This window comes from Homalodisca vitripennis, chromosome 1 (genome assembly GCF_021130785.1).
Source record: "Homalodisca vitripennis isolate AUS2020 chromosome 1, UT_GWSS_2.1, whole genome shotgun sequence".
Taxonomy (NCBI): domain Eukaryota; kingdom Metazoa; phylum Arthropoda; class Insecta; order Hemiptera; family Cicadellidae; genus Homalodisca; species Homalodisca vitripennis.
The window spans coordinates 30535763-30557671 of NC_060207.1; the positions used below are offsets into that span (position 1 = coordinate 30535763).

The 21909-nt window shown below is 33.0% G+C and overlaps 2 protein-coding genes across 6 annotated transcripts in view; one reads left to right on the forward strand and one right to left on the reverse strand.

The window, feature by feature from the left end:
• Window positions 1–21909, reverse strand: part of LOC124359151 (protein furry) — a 693398-nt gene that overhangs the window by 314152 nt on the left and 357337 nt on the right. The gene's annotated exons all lie outside the window — the stretch shown is intronic.
• LOC124359168 (FMRFamide receptor-like) overlaps window positions 1–21909 on the forward strand; it is a 419981-nt gene that overhangs the window by 179676 nt on the left and 218396 nt on the right. For both annotated transcript variants that reach the window (XM_046811696.1, XM_046811706.1), the window contains one exon: window positions 6029–6087. The gene's annotated coding sequence lies outside the window, so the exon portion shown is untranslated. The remainder of the gene's footprint in view (window positions 1–6028; window positions 6088–21909) is intronic.

Consider the following 21909-nt stretch of genomic DNA (forward strand, 5'->3'; position numbering starts at 1 on the left):
TCTTGACATGTTTCTCATGAGAACTTGATGCTGCAAGTTTGCAATTGCAATATGATTGTATTTTTATGGCTTTCACTAGAACTACAAGAACAATATTATAAACATTTCCTATGATTCGTGGCTTTATCAATGGAACGCCAAGAAAAGGGATTATTTTTTACATTTCCACCACCATTACTACGATTTTCAGAGAGGATAGTCGCGCTGCGCAGCTTTTACGGTTTATTCAGGGTTCGCCAGAGGTGTGAGACCAAATGACTAACTAAATGGTCGTGTAAAACGCAAATTCAGTGCTGTACCTCTGAGATAGAGTAATAGAAGATAACATAGAAACATAGAAGAGTAATTAAACCAGAATACAATCACCTTCACGGAGTGTAGACCACTCAGCGTACAGCCCTACTCACTACTCGAGTGTTAACCCTTACTAAAACTAGCGCGAGTGAGAGTCCTCTTATTTTGTGATGGAAAACCTGTATCGATTTCACGAAAAACCTAGATTGCATTCTTATTCAATGCAAATTGGTTCTCGTCTCCCGTTCTAAAACGTGAGCCTATCCAATAGATGTTGAGTTACTGATAGAGCCGGGTAGCAATCATCAACAGCCGTAGAAGAAGCGCAGCATTCATCACACTGCATGGGACATGACGTCATTACTCAGTTTACTACCATACGTAACTATGGTAGGAAGAGTTTATTCAATGTGAATGTTGAGTTAAGCTCCAGTTCACCTTCCTTTTAGTGCAGGGCAAAACCCCGGTTTCGCTGGCAGAAACAAAAAAATGGAAGGAAAATCTAATCGAAAGTATTTGATTCGTAAAGTGATTCTTTAAGTGATTCGTAGACAGTTTATTAGTATTAGAACTGCTGGTGTCTGCATTTGTCTGCCGATAATCCCACGGACAGAATTAATATCAAATTTCAGAAATATTTCCAAATTTCACTGGATGCAAACTATATTAATTGAAATCGTAATGTATTAACTTTACTAATTAGTAACGATAATGTGCGGCGGCTAAATATCAAATATCCAGGAACACGTACCGATTGGGAATTACTGATGCAACGATGTGGCTTTATATTGATATTGCCTGGTAATAAATATTATAAAAACACGTAATAACTAATATAGAATATGCAACAAGCATTTCATGGTATTGAATTAATGGAAACCGGGATTGTTTTGCCAATATCATAAATACTTTATCACATTAAACTTTATTTCATGATGGTTCAATAGTAAGAGTGCTCTTAGTTTTCAGACGAACGTATGCGTTTGTAAACATTATTTTATCAGACCATAGTACCTTAATATATTATAACAAAATAACACACAAAAGTTGATTAGGTTATTGACCGCTATGAAAAAAATTAAATATTATATATATTATGATGACAATTTGGCGGATGCAATAAAGACTAGTGTCATTTAGTAATTTAATTACATATCCAGCAAATAGGCAGAGCGGGGTAGTAATTAATGCTTTTATTATTATTATAATTTGTGCGCTGCGGGTTCGAGATACTCTAATTTGAAATATGTTTTTCTTTTGTTTTGGTAATAGCACGACTAATTCACCCAAAACACACACGATCCAGTTTATTTGGGATTTTAAAACAATTTTAGGTTTTTTACTTCCTGTATTTTATTACCTCAGTCTAAGAGTTACGGCAACGGGTATATGTTAACATTCAAAATAACAACAGTTCAAACAAATCAGATTTTCTTTCATTCAATTTTTGTTGTTAAAGGAATAATAAATAAATAATAATACTAAATGAAATAAATATCTTCTAGCTTAAACGCAATTATCGGAGCTTAATGTTGTGCCGAACGACTTTAGAACGCCAAAGGCTGCAAACAAGAGAGCACGAGGTACGGTGTCGTACTGTATACCTTATGTTCAATATTTTATTAAAGGTATCTTGAAAACCTTATGAGATACAGCAAAGATTAAATGGACAAAGTTGTGAGTAATAATAAGACCAACAAATCAATTTGGTAAAGTCAATTGGTTGTGCGTATTTATTCGTTTCGTCACTCAATCCCTGCGCTCAAAAAGTGTTGTTTGTCAAAATATTCAAACTGTCACAGCTCTCCTATTGGTACCTATATTGTAACATTTTAAAATGAAATTTCTTGCAGTTTTTTCAGTACTATAATGAACATTTTTTTAGACCAGCAAGAACTGTATGTGGGGTTCTAGTCAATGCAGGGAGCTGTTAAAAATAATCCACTCATTTTTGTAAATAAAAGGGATTTTTTATTCTAATCAATGTAGGGTTGATAGCATTGTAAGGTTTTACACACATAAGCTGTTGTAAAAATATCAGGTAATCAGTCAGGTTTACCAACTATCCGACTAATAGAATAAAATTTCTCTTCAAACGACCATACAATAAACGGGTTTTTATTATTTATTTGACGAAAAACACAACAGAAGTGTAACATATATGGTATTTTTAAAATAAGTAAAAGATCTGCTTTCTTTTTATTAAGTAAAAGACTAGGTCGTTGCATTAAAAAAATTGGCTTGAACATTACACCCCGTGCTTGCTGGTATTAAAAACTAAATTTACTTTATTTAAAACATATGACACATTTAATATACACGCTACTACGAGTAGTATACATAACACTCCTTACTCTACGATTAATCAATACTACCTACTATATATTTTCAGTATTAAAATAAGCTCTTAAATTGTGTAAAAGTAATTCTAAAATTGTTTAACTATATATGGCTTATTTTTAGAAATTAAATTATTGTGTTTAATTTATGTCTAATTAATACAGTGATTACAACTAATTAGACATTTAAAAAATATAAAGATGACAACTAAAATAACGTACATTCGTACCAACATTTCGATTCACCAAAATTTCTAGCAACCGGTGTTATTTAGTAGATGGCGAGTTGTTATTTTAATGTAGAGTTTCACACACTCAGAACTCGGGCTAGTGTGTTTATGTTTGTACATAAACAGCCATGAGGCATCCGTAATGTACAACATCTCTTTAGTTTACAGATGACTTAACTCCGTATGATGTTACAATTGAAGAGTAGCATGTTCGAGATGAACGTATTTCAATAAATTAATGTATAAACAAACGTTTCAATAATTATGAAATTGTATTAAGTCTAAATTGTATTATTATTGTAACCACTTTTATTTCAGTTATGTGATGTGTTCCTTGAACACGAAGGGCCTCACAAAAATAAAATTTCAAAATTATTGTAGTGTTTGTTAATTATTTAATTCCAATACGAAGAAGCTGGTAGAATGTATTTCAAGAAGTTAACGAATCTAGTTTTTGCAGAGTTAAACGAATCAACCCAGTATATTAAAAAATAACTTACTTTATTACTTACTAAATAGGACCAGTTTATCAGTTGTTTGATGATCACATTACGGAATAAATTGGTCACTGCAAATTCCAGGATAATTGTCTATAAGTGGATCAGAAACTGAATTTGGATAAGTAGATTGATTATGCTGTTAGAAAGATCTCTTAAGTTACTTTTTCATTAGGGACTCTATCGCAGTCATGTTAGTCTGGAAGATGTTATTTTTGTCCTACGAAATTTGCCATACAATAAAAACTAAAAAAAGATATTGGGTGGAATCTGTTATTTAAAACACCTGACAGAGAAGGTACTTGGCGATGTCATTGTCTCAAAACATGTTTACAGCGCTCTCTAGTATGTACTACACTCTAGTATGTAGATACATGTGACTATCACGTGATGTTTATGCGAACTTGAGTCACTACATATTACCGCTCCCCCTTCCAAAAAAGAGCATTCTAACGGTACAGCAAAACGGATACCATTAGGTTTCACATAAAACAAATGTTGTCTCATTTTTATTATTACATTATCATGTATGATTAAATAAATAATGGAGCTTAAGTGAAGTAGAACCATTATTTTTATTGTAATATCATTGTTATTGTCAATAGAGATGATAAAAATCGCTGTGCTTACTTTAACTTTGAATTTAAAAAACAAGTAGTCTTGTTAAATACCAAAAATAGAATAATTTATTTTTTAAATTAGTTTAAGATTTAAAGAAGAAAAGGTGGAGCTACTCGAGAGTACAATTTTTATGTCGATTATCACCGAATTCGCTTTCTATTAATTTTGTTATGAATCATTTATTATTTTTACTCAAAAGTGTGGTTTAAAACTTAAGAATGAGAATATTTTATCAAATTCATATTGATAAGTTAAATATATAATACTGTATAAATTATAAAAACTTAATCAAAAATAAAACAGGTTGCTATGAAAAGAATTGTTTTTAGCTTAATTGTTTTGAGAAATATTTAAAGGTAAAATAATACATGGGTTGGAAATATTTCTAACCAACAGAATGTCGCCACCGAGTCGGTATGGTGGCAGTTAACATTGACGTATTGACACTCGCGGGCCTTGATGTTTTATGAGGCCCATTTTTCCAAATCAGGGCACATAAACTATTTGTGTTCAACAAAAGTACAAAGTTGATTTTTTGTACTACAGCAACACAAGTTTCCATTGGTCTTCTTTGATTGTAGGAATAGACGGACCGACACCAATATGGGATGATATTATTGCAAGAACTTGTTTATTATGCACATAAAAGTGACAAATTACCGCTTGAATAGTAATACGTAGTGGAATTCTAAGATTTACTTGTAAGAAGCACAGCCCATATGAATAAAAGTTCTTCTTGGTGCAACATTTGTTTTTCAATTGCTTTAACAATTGTATATGTAAAGAAACGTTCTGTAAGAATTTTACACGGTTAAATGAATTAATTCCTTATGTTTCTTAAATATTAAATAATTAAGATTTTTATTGTTTTACTTAAGAATCCGTACGAATATTTTAACTTAAACTTGATCACCGAATTGTTCGCTAATTAGTATAGGAACTTACTGTGTACACGCTAGAAAGTTCAGTCCCCAGATATTCATAATTTAAATAAAGGTAAGTGTACGCGTCACCACGTGTGATATAACTGGCAAGCTACGACTGCATGTACAATTTTTATTCTACATACATTTCCTTTTCTACATGTCCCGCGGACAGATAGCAGACGTACAATCACAAAAAAGAACTTTTATATCCCACCGGCAGAAAAATAGTGTTAGTACTGAGTGATAGGCATCAACGTTGCTCAGCGAAATTCCTTGGTTGAGCATGCACCATCATAGACGAACAAGCAAAATTCGAAGTGTACAGAGACAATCTTTCTCCGTATATCTTACCACACGATTCATTCACATTTCTGTCCATTAATTTAGGTTACAGCAGTGGTGAAATAAAAGTTCATGTAAGCAAGCGAGGGTACTACAACGTAAGACAGCGCCGAAGTCAAATATTGTCACTGAATTTTAACATTGCTCTAATCTCGTATATATTCTTTTTACTCTACGAATATAACTGTCACTCATTACTCATATTCTCATATGATTGTAGACAGTTTGTTTACAAACTTATTTATTCAGGTATTTTTTCGCTTCCACCATAGTTTACCCGTAAGAGAAATGTCAAAATATTCACTAACTCTCAGCCAAATCCCATGGAATAACATGCACCATAACGTATACATAACATGCGGAGAGACAGACAGACAAAAATGAAATTTTTTTCAGCCCCAAGAATGATAGGGTTCGCTAAAGTTCAGCCAGTAAACTGGATTGAAAATAATAGGTTCAGGCAAGCGGTCGTTGTAAGAATTAATAATGTTTTATAATAATTACTGTGTTATAATTATTAATTAATGATTATTAATAATTAATTAATCATAATAAATATAATGCTAATAATATATACACGTTCATCAAGATTTACACACAATACTATTTTCAAGGTAGCATTTACGTCAATAAAAGCCTGTTCATTTATATTTGTGACAAAAAAGAATATTAACTACTTTTGAATGTTTGAACATTATTTTAAAAGTTGCACCTACATATAAACACCGAATAGGTTTACTGTACCATTTTAAAGTTTAAATATATTGTAATTGTTTCAGAAAACTGACCTGCTCATCGGATATGATGAAGAAAGAAGACATTATTAAAATCAACTAGAGTAAGTAGTCTTCTACCTCCAAGATGTAGTGTTATGTAGTATGTAGATCGTGTGTCACGCAAGTAATCTTAGACAGAATAAGAATTATTAATTTAAACAAAAAATTCCAAATAAAAAACAAATAGTTAAATATAAATATTATGTTTAACTCTAATTTTGAATTGTACTCGATACGGATCTTTTATTTACAGTTTGTTATGGAAGAAAGGTGATTCCGTATAAAAGGATTCCGAACGTTTGCCATCGTTATATGTTACACACACATGTAACACATGTAACACTGTTTCGTGGATGTAACACATGTAACACCCATCCTCTTCCTCAGGTGTCATAAAATTGTAATGAAATTCTTGATTTATATTTTGAGGTTTTTTTTAGACCAACTTTAGTAACCATTCACAATCATTCTTTTACAGAATACGTATTAACATAAACTATTAAACCTATAAAACTATAAACTATTATTGTAATTGTAGATAATATTTTTATATTTTAAGTAAAAGGTAGATTAGATTTACATAACATTGAAAGAACATAACTTCGACTATATGATCAAAGAAATGTTACTTTTCAATGGACAAATCCGGATTAGAACAGTCATGTGAAAAACCTCGTTTTCACAAAACTGCTAACATGTGAGTAATTGATGTAACTAAACAGATGGACGAATTTGGACAACATTTGGATGTAGGTTTAGGTGACCAATACATGTTTTTCATTATTAGTGTTTTTATATTATAAAATATCTTTATTAAAGATATTACAAAAGCACATGTTTATAATCCAAATTATATATAAAAAAACATCTGTAACAACTTTCATTCAATATTCCCAAAACTCTTACGTCATTATAAAAATACTGCACAAACTTCGTCTCGGTAGATGAGTTTGTTAAAAAATTAGTGAACGATTGATTTTGACGGATAAAATGCATTTGCCAATAATAAGTGAAGGTATGATTTTGATCAAATTCACTTAAGTTTTAATCGTGAATACGTTTAAATAACCTTTTATAATTTTATTAAGTGGCGTGTTGATGTAACAAAAATAAAATTAAACTCACTTATGTGTGGAGGAAAAACGATTATCCCGGTCATTTGCCATCGATCAGTGATAAACTTATTTTGTGTACCACTGAACGATGACAGATATCCGGAAGAATCCTGTTTCCTTTACAATACTTCCATTGTCAAAAAACAAGTTCAAACAAAGAACTCACTTATATCACATCAAGTTAATAGAAATAGCATAACCAACAGACAGATGAAAATGTCTTTGAGAAAGGGACTTAATCTTGGTTTTATATAGAAATGCTATTGAATGGAGGTGATGGGGTGGATAGATCTATTGTGTTGACGCATTTGAAATGATGTTCAGTGAAATATAATACTTGTCTTACGTGAGTTTTTCAAATTCATTTATGTTTAACAGTATAAATGTTTTAACCATTATTTAACATACTGTAAACACTGAAAATGAATGCACATTTAGGTTTTCTGATGTGACCAAGTTTTATATTGTATTTACACGTAACAACAACAACAACAATAAACAAGAAGATGAACAAAATCAAAGTGACGTATATTGTTTGACAGATTGTGATTGATAATTAATGAGAGGGATTGTGCGAGACCGAGACCCTCGTCACCGCACACAATGTGCGAGGACACAGCGACCCCGTCTCAGCGTCCCGCACACAAAGGCGGCCCATCATTACCACCACCCAGCAGCTCATATTCGAGAGCTTTCCTTCCAATATATTTAATATACCGCCAAACTCTATATCGCTACTGGGCTTAATTATTCATCACTGCATTACTCCACTACGTCAACCATTTTCCAAACTGTGGCCTTTTTTGAAATGTAGATTTTGTGGATAACTTGTAACAATAACGTAAGAGCAATCTTCTACATTATACAGTTGATATTTAAATCCCTGAAAGACATCAGAAAATCTTATTTCGGATTCATTAAATCCAGAAGCAAACATTGATCCTTGTGGAAAATAACCATCGTACCACAAAAGACCCTCTGGTAACTCGAGAAGCATTGTCATCTGAGTTCTCTAGTACTCGTCATATACAGGTTTTTAACAAGTAAGTTGTTCCCGAAATAATCTTGGCTGACTAAGGAATGCTAAGAGACCCAATAACGCTCGTCCATCGTGCTCGAGATGATGCCCATGCACCACCGAGCGGAACCGAACGGAGAAACGCTATAAACAATAACTTTAAGTCACTATATTATTTTACCAGGTTAATCTTTTAGACATTTAATTACAAGCATATATTAAACACAATATTAAATTTATTATTGTAAAATTGTGTAATACAGTCACTTATAAGTGTAATATAAAATTGGAGCAGATACGCCAAATTCTAGGCCAAATACTGAGAATGTGATTAAAACGAGTTAGAATTTGTAAGCAATTCATACACGGGACTGTTTCAAAAAGCAGTGCCCTTCCTCCTAAGGCACATCAAGAAAACAAGTAGTCTACATCAGATAAGTCACTAATTTTAGAAAGGGATAGAATCGCAAATTTATATCTTCTACCTAGTCTCACGACTGATATTTAAAGTTAATAAATATCTTAAACGATCAAGAGAGTTAAAAGTGATTACTTCTACACAAAACTACTTAGCTGATAAGGCGCACAGATACCGAAACAGGTAAATAACATTGCAAATACTGTATGTCGAAATCAAAATAGCTCAAAGATAATTTTGCAGCGATATTTGACGAAAATCGTTTAGTCACCACTTAGTAACGGATCTTTAAACGATTGTAAGTATGCAACGTGCGATGATATTTACCTATCTCGGTTTCAATTCGCCTCTCTAGTTAATAGAAGTAGCAGATAAATGGCTTCATTTAAAGTTGACAATCAATGATTGATAAGATAGACGACTTAATCACATGATAAGGATATCTTCCATCGCCGATAACTTATCTCCGAAATTTGTAGAGTGCTATTTATTTGTACTATGAGGACCTGGTAGATAATGCTTTATAACGCAAATTTAGTCACGGATAACAGCTAGAGCGTGTGCATACACACATTCTCGCACGCACAGGCTACACAAAATATACATTAGCCCAAATGTATATTTAACATAACCTAAAATAACCTATTATTGATAATAATTATTTACGAAATTATGAATCAATTAACTGCATGAGATTTCGTATCAATTTTGTATTTAAAACCCCGGCAACGAATAGATAGTAATTATGAAATTACGATTTCTGTATGACGTCAAGTATGTGAATGCGTCAACGTGTATCTGTTACATCTGATCTATCCCCCAATGTTCCATATAACATCAATCAGACCTATCAGAAATAGATACACTCCCACGTACATAAAGCGGATTGTGTATTCGCGTCCACATCAAACAATGACGCAAAATATTTGCTCAATTGGGATGGATCTAAAGTTACACCAAATGTTCATATGAATCGTTGATTTAGCTTACAATTGATTAATTCAGACAGCACCAAACCACCCGCATTCGATTCTCGTGGATATATATTGACGAACTAGTAGAATATACCTCTATTTCTATGCAAATCATTTAACTGTGAAAAGTAGTACAATGTAAAACAGACATCACTAATCCTTGTCAATGTGTTGTAACAAGACATTCTTAAAAACATTGTTGACGTCTCTCTATTAAAAATAAAAGCTCCATCCAGCCAATGCCCAGTCATTTTTATATTTACGACTATTTGGATATATGCGTTAAGCAAGCAACAATAACGTGTAAATCCTTACAAAATAAAATTTCTCTCAAGTTATAAAACAAAACCCGTCTACGTCCCTCCCCTCTATCTACTCCTCCACCTAAGGTTTATGTAAAGAAAAACTACATGGATATAGGAAAGTTCAGATTTCGTAGTGTAATAAAATAACCTACATACTTTCAAAATATAGCATCTTTAGTTAGAAAAGAAAACAATATGTTAGAAAATACTCTAACTTACTATATAAACACAGCATGAAGCGTTAATGTTTGAGACCAGATTACGATACAATACATGAGAATATTTTACAGGACGTAGTGGCTTCTATACAAACTGAATTGGAACGCTTAGTTAAATTTTTTACCATGAATTAAACTACAAAATAAATATTCTAATGGAACTACTTCTTTTAAATTGATTTCATAAAACATGTTGTCCTGAACAATTTTTCGTTTTTTTACTAAATATAGGCTACTTATGCATATATACATTTGAAATTTATAAAGTTCGATCATACGGAGGAAGGGTTGTGTTATATTTGAAAAAAGCTAGTAATATAGTCGTATGTTGCTTACACTATTAATATATATTTTTTAAATAGACTAAAGAATTTGTTAAAAGACGATTTAATAAAAATTGAATAATTAGATATTGTACAGTACAGTGACGTCATTAAACATCTTCTACGCTGGGATGATGGAAGATTGTGTTGAAATTAGTGTAATGCATTTAGTTATCAGAATCAGAAACCTGTGCTCACTTTGAAACCCAGTTATTTGTCCTATAAACCTCCCAGTAACATTATGAAGCTTCACCCTAAGTGCTAGACCCATATCAACGTTCCTTTACATATTCCAAGATATTATTTTTCTTACCTACCTTGCCTTCACCTACCAAAGTCCTGAAAGTTTGAGGAACATTACATGTTTACACGTATTGGAACAGTCATAAAACGCAGCCACCCTGTACAACGTGCAACTGCTGACTAGAGTTTACACGTACAGGTTCTTTGCGTCAAACGCGTTTTATGTTGCATTTTTAAGAAAACTTATTTTCCAAACATTTTACAGTTGTCATCGAGACAATAACTGACGTTTTCCGTCTATATTGGGGTTTGGGGCATAAGCCTATGCCTGGCCTTTGCCAATTTATATACTATTGTGATTTAAAACTACGATCACACTATCTGTAAACTGTTTTTATATTTAGAACATTAATGACGTTTTAACTGTTCTCTGCACCAATAAAATTTGAAACATAGTATATAAAATTACATTAATTATGAATTGGTTTGTATTTTATTAAAAATAACACAGAAAATTAACTATCGTTACCATCATATTTCAATAGTACTGATCCTATCCTAATCACATAAATTATTATTGTTATTCTGTACATAGATATTTAATATCTCAAAGTCCTCGTACTCGAGCGTGGCCGCTGCTTGGATGGGTGACCGCTGAGCAATCCTGTCTTTACAAGCAGGCTGCCTGCCCGGCCGTTGGTGGCGGATGTGACCTTTAAGCCGGTGGTCCTCAGGTCTTAGAGAGGGCTTCTTAGCCCTAAATTGATTGGTAAAATAAGGCATTACTTTACTTTTTTTTTACTTTTACTTGACAGATTTAAGCGAATTATAAAAGCTTGGAGCAAGAAGAACATATTATATTCAATGACCTTTTATTTTAATTAACGCGTAACATAGTACACGACTACGAACAGATAGAATTCTACTAAACCATCACTGCTACGAACAGATAGAACACTACTAAACCATCACGGCTACGAACAGATAGAACACTACTAAACCATCACGCCTACGAACAGATAGAACACTACTAAACCATCCGGCTACAAACAGATAGAACACTACTAAACCATCCGGCTACGAACAGATAGAACACTACTAAACCATCACTGCTACGAACAGATAGAACACTACTAAACCAGCACGGCTACGAACAGATAGAACACTACTAAACCATCACGGCTACGAACAGATAGAACACTACTAAACTAGCACGGCTACGAACAGATAGAACACTACTAAACTAGCACGGCTACGAACAGATAGAACACTACTAAACCATCACGGACTACGAACAGATAGAACACTACTAAACCATCACGGCTACGAACAGATAGAACACTACTAATCCATCACGCCTATGAACAGATAGAAACACTACTATACCATCCGGCTACGAACAGATAGAACAATACTAAACCATCCGGCTACGAACAGATAGAACACTACTATACCATCCGGATACAAACAGATAGAACACTACTAAACTATAACGGCTACGAACATATAGAACAGTACTAAACCATCCGCTACGAACAGATAGAACACTACTATACCATCCGGATACAAACAGATAGTACACTACTAAACTATAACGGCTACGAACAGATAGAACACAATACTAAACAATCCGGCTACGAACACATAGAACACTACTAAACTATAACGGCTACGAACAGATAGAACACTACTAAACCATCACGGCTACGAACAGATAGAATTCTACTAAACAATCACGGCTATGAACAGATAGAACACTACTAAACCATCCGGATACAAACAGATAGTACACTACTAAACTATAACGGCTACGAACACATAGAACACTACTAAACTATAACGGCTACGAACAGATAGGACAATACTAAACAATCCGGCTACGAACAGACAGAACACTACTAAACTATAACGGCTACGAACAGATAGAACACTACTAAACCATCACGCCTACGAACAGACATAGAATTCTACTAAACAATCACGGCTATGAACAGATAGAACACTACTAAACCATCCGGCTACGAACAGATAGAACACTACTAAACCATCACGGCTACGAACAGATAGAACACTACTAAACCATCCGGCTACGAACAGATAGTACACTACTAAACTATAACGGCTACGAACACATAGAACACTACTAAACTATAACGGCTACTAACAGATAGAACAATACTAAAAAATCAGGCTACGAACAGACAGAATTCTACTAAACTAGCACGGCTACGAACAGATAGAACACTACTAAACCATCACGCCTACGAACAGATAGAATTCTACTAAACAATCACGGCTATGAACAGATAGAACACTACTAAACCATCCGACTACGAACAGATAGGACACTACACTTCAATGGGTACAAACATGTAACATAATGTAACTTTCATACAAGGAACAAGGAAGTTTTTAGGATGCAGTTTATTGAGTGCATTCACCAAAACTATACTACACGACTAAGTGTAAACCATTTCTCAGGTCTGTGTTCCCCCTATATATTTTAGACTATTTTTGCTTCCCATCGGTTTCAGATTAATTTAACTAACTAAATAATCTCTAAATGGTATATAAGCAACTGAATCAGTTGGTTAATTTTCTAAAGGATGTCGGTACAAATTTGGAAACTAGTATGTGTACCGATAAAAGCCTCGGTTAAAGTGATGATTCACATCGAAAAGTGCCATTTATAATGATTTACTTGAGTAATAGTAAACCCATATTCAGGTCATTTAGAAGGTTCTTCGTTGGCTAATGCAGTTAAACATGTTTTGTGCCGTCCAATATGGTTATTATATTAAACTCGCAATAGTTTATTAAGTGTATAGAAATATAATAATATATTCACTCGTTTTATGTTACTTCCTGCGCCTAAATCACACAATCCGACGAGTCAGTAGCATTCGTAAGCAAGTTAATGGCTCATGCAATGTCAATAAAAAATATAGGGGAAACCATTTCGCAAGTTTTAAGCTTTGAAACTAATAAAACATTTTATAGCGCTACACTAGGAAAGATGAAAGACATATTTTTAAGCAGAAACGTTATTGACGGTAAAAACATCACACTGTGAACGAAACCTAATCTTAACAGATACAGTTGTGATGTATTACCAGTAACGCATACTTTTCAGAAATTTCGAGTAAAAGCCTCCATAAACCTCTGCTATACACTCAACACGTTCAACATCCGTCGGATTAGGATTCCTTTTAAAGGATATTTAAAGCTTATTCACATCCAACACGAGGGATCACTGACGTGCAAACTGAACTAAGATACACGGAGAAGAAAACACACCTTCCAACCGCTCATGTGATTGTTGGTGACATGTGTCACAGGCATTCACGATTAAATGTAAGAAGAAAATAAATAGTCAAAACTGTTTATGTAAACGCTGTTGCAAATTAAAATGAACTTAAGTTACCATTTTATAACAACAATATAGTTAAGCGTGATTTCCGTGTTACTTTCACACGCAACAGAGTCGTTTACCGTTATTAGGTTTTATCATGCTGCAAAATGATTTCGTCGTGTTGTTACATTGATTGATTAAATCGTTTTATTTCATTTCTAATGTTTCTTTATAATATTATTTATACGAGTGTTTCTTAATAATATAATTTAAATGCCCCAATCAATTATTATTATCCAGTTTTATGACATATTTTATAAATGTTTGTTTATCGCACTATGTAAGAGTTTCAGTTTCATCTTAACACTGAAATTAATGACTGAAGTTTCACTTGCCATCACACTGGAATTATTGGGGAGTTTCATTTATATTCACACTGGAACTCTGAGAATAGTTTCTTTAATACTAATAATAAAACAGTATTTATAGTTTCACGAAATTATAAAACTAATTACAAGAACTGAATAGGACATTATATTCATTTTCTCCACAAATTCACACCTTAGTTAGCGAACTGTCAGATCTACAACAGTTTGCAAGAATGTTGTGATTACACGTATGGAGAGCATGACGATAGTTTATTTACTGTTTCAGTTTACGCAGATACAAATTAACTGTATTGTGACTTATGTATATTTCGATTTATGTATATATTTATCTAGATTATTAGATAATATCCATCGACCAGTCATTATTTATCTCTTCCAAATTGTCACACAGCCTAGAGAAACAGAAGTGGAATAAACTTAATTTATGGTTTAAATTGTTAAATAGAATTATTATAAAATAGTCTCACATAAGTACCGTAATGTACATCCTAACTCGTACATCAACGGATAACGGAGCAGTTTCAATAATTTCAAATAACTACATATTTAACTGTTGGGCACTACTGTTTTCTTTACATAATAAAATAAAAGAACTCCTTCAATTTATTCAATTTAAAATAAATAACTTTTATTACATAAATATTTAAATTTTCTGTACTTTGATTTTGGATATTTTTTACATATTAATTTGCATTAAATCAGTAATTAGATAATTAAAACGTAGAAATCAAACAACAAAACAATCATTGTTATTATACATTAAAAATGCAAGTAATAAAGTATGTAAACATTTCTTACATTTCCAATAATGTAATGACAGATTACACTAAGTTAATTAATTAATAAGATCAGGCAGGTATAACCAGATGTAAAACGCTACAGTATAAAAACTGCGTTACTCTATGGTAATCTGGCCTGATTGGATTTACCAATCACTTATAATCCATCTAGAAACCCATCAAAGCCGAATGAAATCTCGGAAATCTAATCCAATTTGAAGTGAGGTATAAAGGTAGTTAGACCGTAAATTATACTAAAATGTGTTCCTGAGACAGAATGGATCCTAGCTCTTTATTACCTGTATCATACAAATTTGTTACATTATTCTCACAATATTGCCAAAGTAAATGTGCTGAATAAGTGTTAAAACAAAACGTTAAATGTTGTAAGATTAAACGATTTATGTACACATCGGAGTATTACAGGAACTGTGACTACTAGACAAGATTTTAAGTATATTAGTAGAAACGTTAGTGTCTACTTTCTAGTTGGGAAACAATTTCATTACAAAGTTCCAGAGAGATTGTTCTGATTACACGAAAGGTAACAATGCCTGTCAGATTGCATTAGGCTGACTACCTCCTAGACAGGTGAAGACAAGGCAGTTTGCCAGTTTGAGATATATGAAGAATTCCGTGCTAGACTCCAAACGTTAGGTGTATTGAGAGAAATCCTCTCCAGCCCCAATCTAATTTTGAAATCGGATTATTACAAGTTGAAAGCACCCAATCACTCAATTTCAAACTACATAAAATCATAGCCCGTAACCGCTCTCTCTATAGCTCCAAGACTTCACTAAATTGATCTTTCCGAAAAGACGGCACAATTACACTGATGAACCCAAGTTGTAAGACACTGATGAGCGCAGATTAGATAAGAATGATTATTGCAGTAAGTACGGTCTGCCGGTATGTATAGCACTTTCAGAGTGACCCTTGTCCTACATTGTCGTCAATTAGAATAATATATTATCCTAATACATGAGAACAATAAGGTAACAGTTGAAATAATTACTAAAATCTTTACAATTCGTACAACACGCTTATAACTTTAGAATTCCTGCATACAAAGTAATATTATTTCTTTAAGTTCAAACACTTAACAATACTATAAGTTAGGTTGGGACAACTTGTGTAATACTAGGAAAACTTGTTTTAGTTTAATTTAATCATCATGGAAATTAATATCTTCATTTGTAAAAACTATATGATTTAAATATTTGTATTACAAGAATATATTAGTTAGATGCATATATCTGCATTTGTAAGAACGATATGATTTAAATTATTTGTATTACAAGAATATATTAGTTAGATGCATATGTCTGCTATGTTAGTTTAAAATAACAGCATGGGTGTAAAACAATATTTTTTTGTATATACTAAAAATTCCATTGCGATAAAAAAACAACACTGAGAAATATACAAAGATAATATTTCCTTGACCTTTCGTTGGTACTAACAAACAGAAGTTTGGCGCCGTATATTACACTGATTTTACGGATCACCTCCCAGTAAGATTGACATTTTGAAACGTGTGTAGGTTGTTTCAGCATGAAACCAGGTGGAAATTAATTAAGACTTCGCTCTACCTCCTTACTTGTAGAGAAGAACTGAAGAAAATGAATATACCAAAACACGCCATAGGATACATATTCAGAATCCTGTTAGTAACACAACTTATTTCTAAAACTGTTTAGGAATCAATATCCAATTCTACAATTACTATTTCGATGATTATGATTCTGATAAATATTATCCGCCTAGTAACTTATCTATCCTTCCTGTAAAACTGCTTCTATTTTATTCGTTGCACTTTGTTTCCTAACGATAGTGTGTTGCGTTGCAGCAATAACTGGTTGATTCTAGCATCATTTTTTTCTATCAGCTGTGGAGCTTCTAATACAAAATAGCATACCTGAGTTATAAGACCATAAAGAGATGTCTGGAAAGATAAAAGTGTGGGTCTTTTTCGTTTAAGGGCCAGCACCTTACAAACATACTATACCTAACTGACAGTGCATTTAATCGTTTTTTTGGTGTTATTAGTTCGTAGGGCAGTAGTCCAGGTACTACTTCTAGTATAAACTCGTCTTATCTTTGGTGGGTTTTTGGTGGTATTTGTCGCGAGACTCAAGATTGCTTCTTGTACGCAGTACCTGACAGAACAGCTGCAACATTGGAGTTTTGTATTAGAGACTCGATTTTGCCAGGTGCGACAATTATTTCTGATTTATGGAGATCATACAATGGTATACCAAATATGCCAGGTATGAATTTCCAGCACCTAACTGTAAATCACAGTGAAAATTTCGTCGACCCAGTTACTGGTGCTAACACCCAAACGCAGGAACAGGCGGGAATGTGGAACGAGTCGTAATCACGTTGATTCCTATCTATGTGAGTTTATGTGGAGAAAGAGGAACAAAGACGTTGATTTGTGTGATGCCATTTGGAGGAATATCAATTGGTATTGGCCTCCAGAACAATAAGTTTTGCTCTTAATTACGTCCATTTTCTCATGAGTGAGTTATACTTAGTTTTTCTTGTTCAATAAAGCGTGGTGAGTTGATCTGGGCATGGACTTTGCAAGCTCGAGTTAATTTTTTTTCTAAAAGAGCAAGCAACGCAAAGCGCTGCGCAGCGGGCAAGCATCGCGTGATCTGAGTTTTGAATAGGCAACCTAGGGTATTTTGTGCTGGCCCTTAAACGAAAAAGACCCAACAGTGTACTTATAGCAGTTGCTTCCTTTATATCTTGCATTCTGATTTTGGGTCTTTTGCGTTATACGACCTCATTTCTTTAAACGTTTTCTACGTTTAAAGCAGGTTAGGTTAGGTACAACAAGACACTGCGACTGCATAGGTAGACCGGGACCTGCGCTAATATCAGATAAAACCGGATTTTGCGATAGGATAAGGAACAATGATTACTGTTCGCCGCTCACTGATTTCATGTATTGATGTAATACAGATCTAAAAATGTGTTCATAGCATCAATGCACCACAGAAACAATCTTATTAAACGTAGGAAACGTTTAAAGAAATGAGGCCGTATAACGCAAAAAACCCCTGGTTTTAAGTTGAGTAGGTTTGATAAATTTCAGAGTCTTTAAGATAACGTCCCTTAAGGCTGGAAAATACTAAAATTATGGAATTTGACAAACTAACACAACACAATTGATATCAGAATCTGAAGTAATAATTTAGAGAAACTTAGTAAGCACACTAAGAAACCAGTTAAATATGAGCGACTTTATATAAATGTACATCTATTATGAGTTAAGGGAGTGTTATGTATTTTGTAGTAAAATATGACTTAGTGAAATCACATATTTTTAGAGAAAAAACACGAAAACGTTGTAAACCAAACTGAGATCGCTTTGGAAATCCATTAGAACCATTATATGCCTTGTTGGGCATTCTTTCCCTTTTGAAACAATATACTTATTGGCTATCACAAGTCAGACCCCTGTCATAAACTCACGTGAGGGTGATAACAATTATTTGAAGAGTAAACCTTGACACAGGCCCATTAACGTTGAACCCGTACTGTTGTCAGGAATTGATTGACACTCGCGCAATTCAATATATATCGGACAGACTGTCTCGTGTGTCAATCTCGAAATTGACTCTTATATGTCTCCTAATTAAACTAATTTACACCTAACTTCTACGACCTTTAACCTTCATATGACCGAATGTAGAGATGTGATCTAACATCAACATGCTTATTCAACAAAAGTCAAGCATGTTAATTTACGTCCGAGCATCTATGCGAGTCTATATATTGTTGGAAAGTTATACAGTTGAATTACCATATAACCTTTAACAAAGACATTTCTTCAGATAACTTTGGATTTGTAAGAAGTATTTATTTAGGGTAAAATAAAGCAGATTTATTTTTAAGACATTTCAGTTTTTGCAGTGTTTTATGCATCGTCGCAGATCAAATTGAAACTTAAGCGGACAGCTCTATTAGTTTTTTAGTACTTTCTTCGGCATAACATTCTCTACCATGCAGCCAATTCTCCATGAATCATATAATTTATAATATTACTACCAAGAAGTAAGTTAGTACTTTAAAGTTTATATTAACAGCAACTTGAGATGTGAATATTAAACTCTTACAAGAAGGCATGAATTGCACCACGTAGAATAATCCATGTTAATTAACAACGACTATGACTTTATCTAATCTGAATAAAATAAATACTAAATTATTAACTTGTTAAGTACTAAATTATTAGTACTTACAGCGAGTAAAATAATTATTATCCCACGTAACTTCTTTTAAACTTTTTGCATTTTTAACGTACTCAGAAATTTTAAACTGAAGAAGAAACATTTGCAAGAACTAAAAACATTTGTTTGCTAGTTAGAATTGATTATTAAATCGTAAACAAATGTTTTTGGTAATTTTCTTTTAAATTCATAAAACAAATAGTATCTGTCGAGTTTATTTATATAGTTCGAAATTGATCGTATAATATTTGTACTCACTATGTAAAATTAAATATTTTTAAAACTGTAAAGGGGTTTCAATTTGAAGGCTTCAAATGGCAAAGATAAATTAACATTTAGGTTAAATCTATTTTAAAAAGTGAGATACAAAATGAAAACGGAAATAAAAAGAACCGATCACAAAATGACCACAACTCTCACGATGGCGATCGGCGGCCACCAATAAACGTCAGACGCAGGCACGACCGGTTTTGCTGTGGAACCGCCACCAAGTGCCGTAATTACGGCCACAAGTATTTTTCTGCGCTCTTCAACAAAAACAATGTCAACAAGTTGGAGTTTTTAGCATTGTGTAACATCAACATTATTGTATTAATTATTAACTCTAATATTATTTAACAAAATTCGTGTTCATAACAGAATTTGAATGTGTATATTACTTTCAAGTATATTCACTTCATTACATTACATAAATATGGCAAGACATCAGCACAATTGTGCATAAAACATGCATAGTAATTATTTACGAAAACACTTTATTTGCCAACACCAGGTGACCTAGCAACTAAAAGTATTAGCATTCCTTCACAATATCACTGAAATTGTTCTAGTACAGTATTCCATTTAAATATAAATCTATGTGTTTAGCAGTCCACCATGAGGAGTACGTGACTAAATTTAAACATCCAAGTACGAGTATGACTCGTGTTGTGAATAAAACGTAGTAGTCTAGTCAGAGGAGTTAAAGTACATTTGGACAATATTGAAAAAAAATTATAGCACCATATAACATTAGTGTTTTTGAATTTAATTTTGTGTCGCCTAGCATTAAAATATTGTTATAAATTTTTGACCCAACGCCACGTGGAAGGTATTTTTTAAATATAAGAAACGTTAGCAGGCTCGCTTGGCTCTTTTAATAACGTTGTAGTGGCGGAATTATTTTTCGAATTGTGGTTTTGACGTGACAACGTCTTAAATTAGGTTGCGGCTCGGAGTCACTCATGAAAAAGTGTAACGCCCGGTAACGTTACGATGCCCGTCCAGTGGGTCCGCCGCACGGGATCCGCAGGGGATAAAGCAGATAACTGTGGGTCCGCCGCACGGGATAAAGCAGATAACTATGTTTATTCGTGAAAATGTGGAGTGCTTAGATTCGTCATTTACAACAACTACAACAATAAAGGTAAATAATTGTACACTGATATTTCATTATCGTAAACTATGATTGATTGATTAATTGTTAGATTGACACAAAAGTTGAGAAACTGAGTTTATAAGTTATGTCATACTATTGACAAATGTACAACAATAAAGGTAAATAATTGTACACTGATATTTCATTATCGTAAACTATGATTGATTGATTAATTGTTAGATTGACACAAAAGTTGAGAAACTGAGTTTATAGGTTATGTCATACTATTGACAAATGTTGATAGTGTTAAGTAAATTATTAGTTTAAATCACTCTGCAATCAATCGTAATTCAGTCGATTGAGAAGAAACAGCGCGTATTGCTAGTCAAACATTTAAAATAACAAATTATAACCTCTAACCTGTCATAACAGTGCGCCAAACAAACGAACTAAAACCGACCAATCACCACGCGCGGAGTTAGAATTTAACTGTGTTTAGCAAGAATTTCAAATTCCAATTTTAGTAAATGTTTTATTCAACTTTACCATTTACAATAACAAATTTTATTTAATTTCAAATTATGTACAATGTTTTAGTAAACAAAATATATTTCGTATAACATCAACATTATTGTATTAATTATTAACTCTAATATTATTTAACGAAATTCGTGCTCATAACAGAATTTGAACGTGTACATTACTTTCAAGTATATTTATTCACTTTATTACATTACATAAATATGATAAGACATCAGCACGATTGTGCATAAAACATGCATAGTAATTATTTACGAAAATACTTTATTTGCCAACGCCAGGTGACCTAGCAACTAAAAGTATCAGCATTCCTTCACGATATCACTGAAACTGTTCTAGTACAGTATTCCATTTAAATATAAATCTATGTGTTTAGCAGTCCACCACGAGGAGTACGTGACTAAATTTAAACATCCAAGTACGAGTATGACTCGTGTTGTGAATAAAACGTAGTAGTCTAGTCAGAGGAGTTAAAGTACATTTGGACAATATTGAAAAAATTATAGCACCATATAACATTAGTGTTTTTGAATTTAATTTTGTGTCGCCTAGCATTAAAATTATTTGTTATACATTTTTGACCCAACGCCATGTGGAAGGTATTTTCAA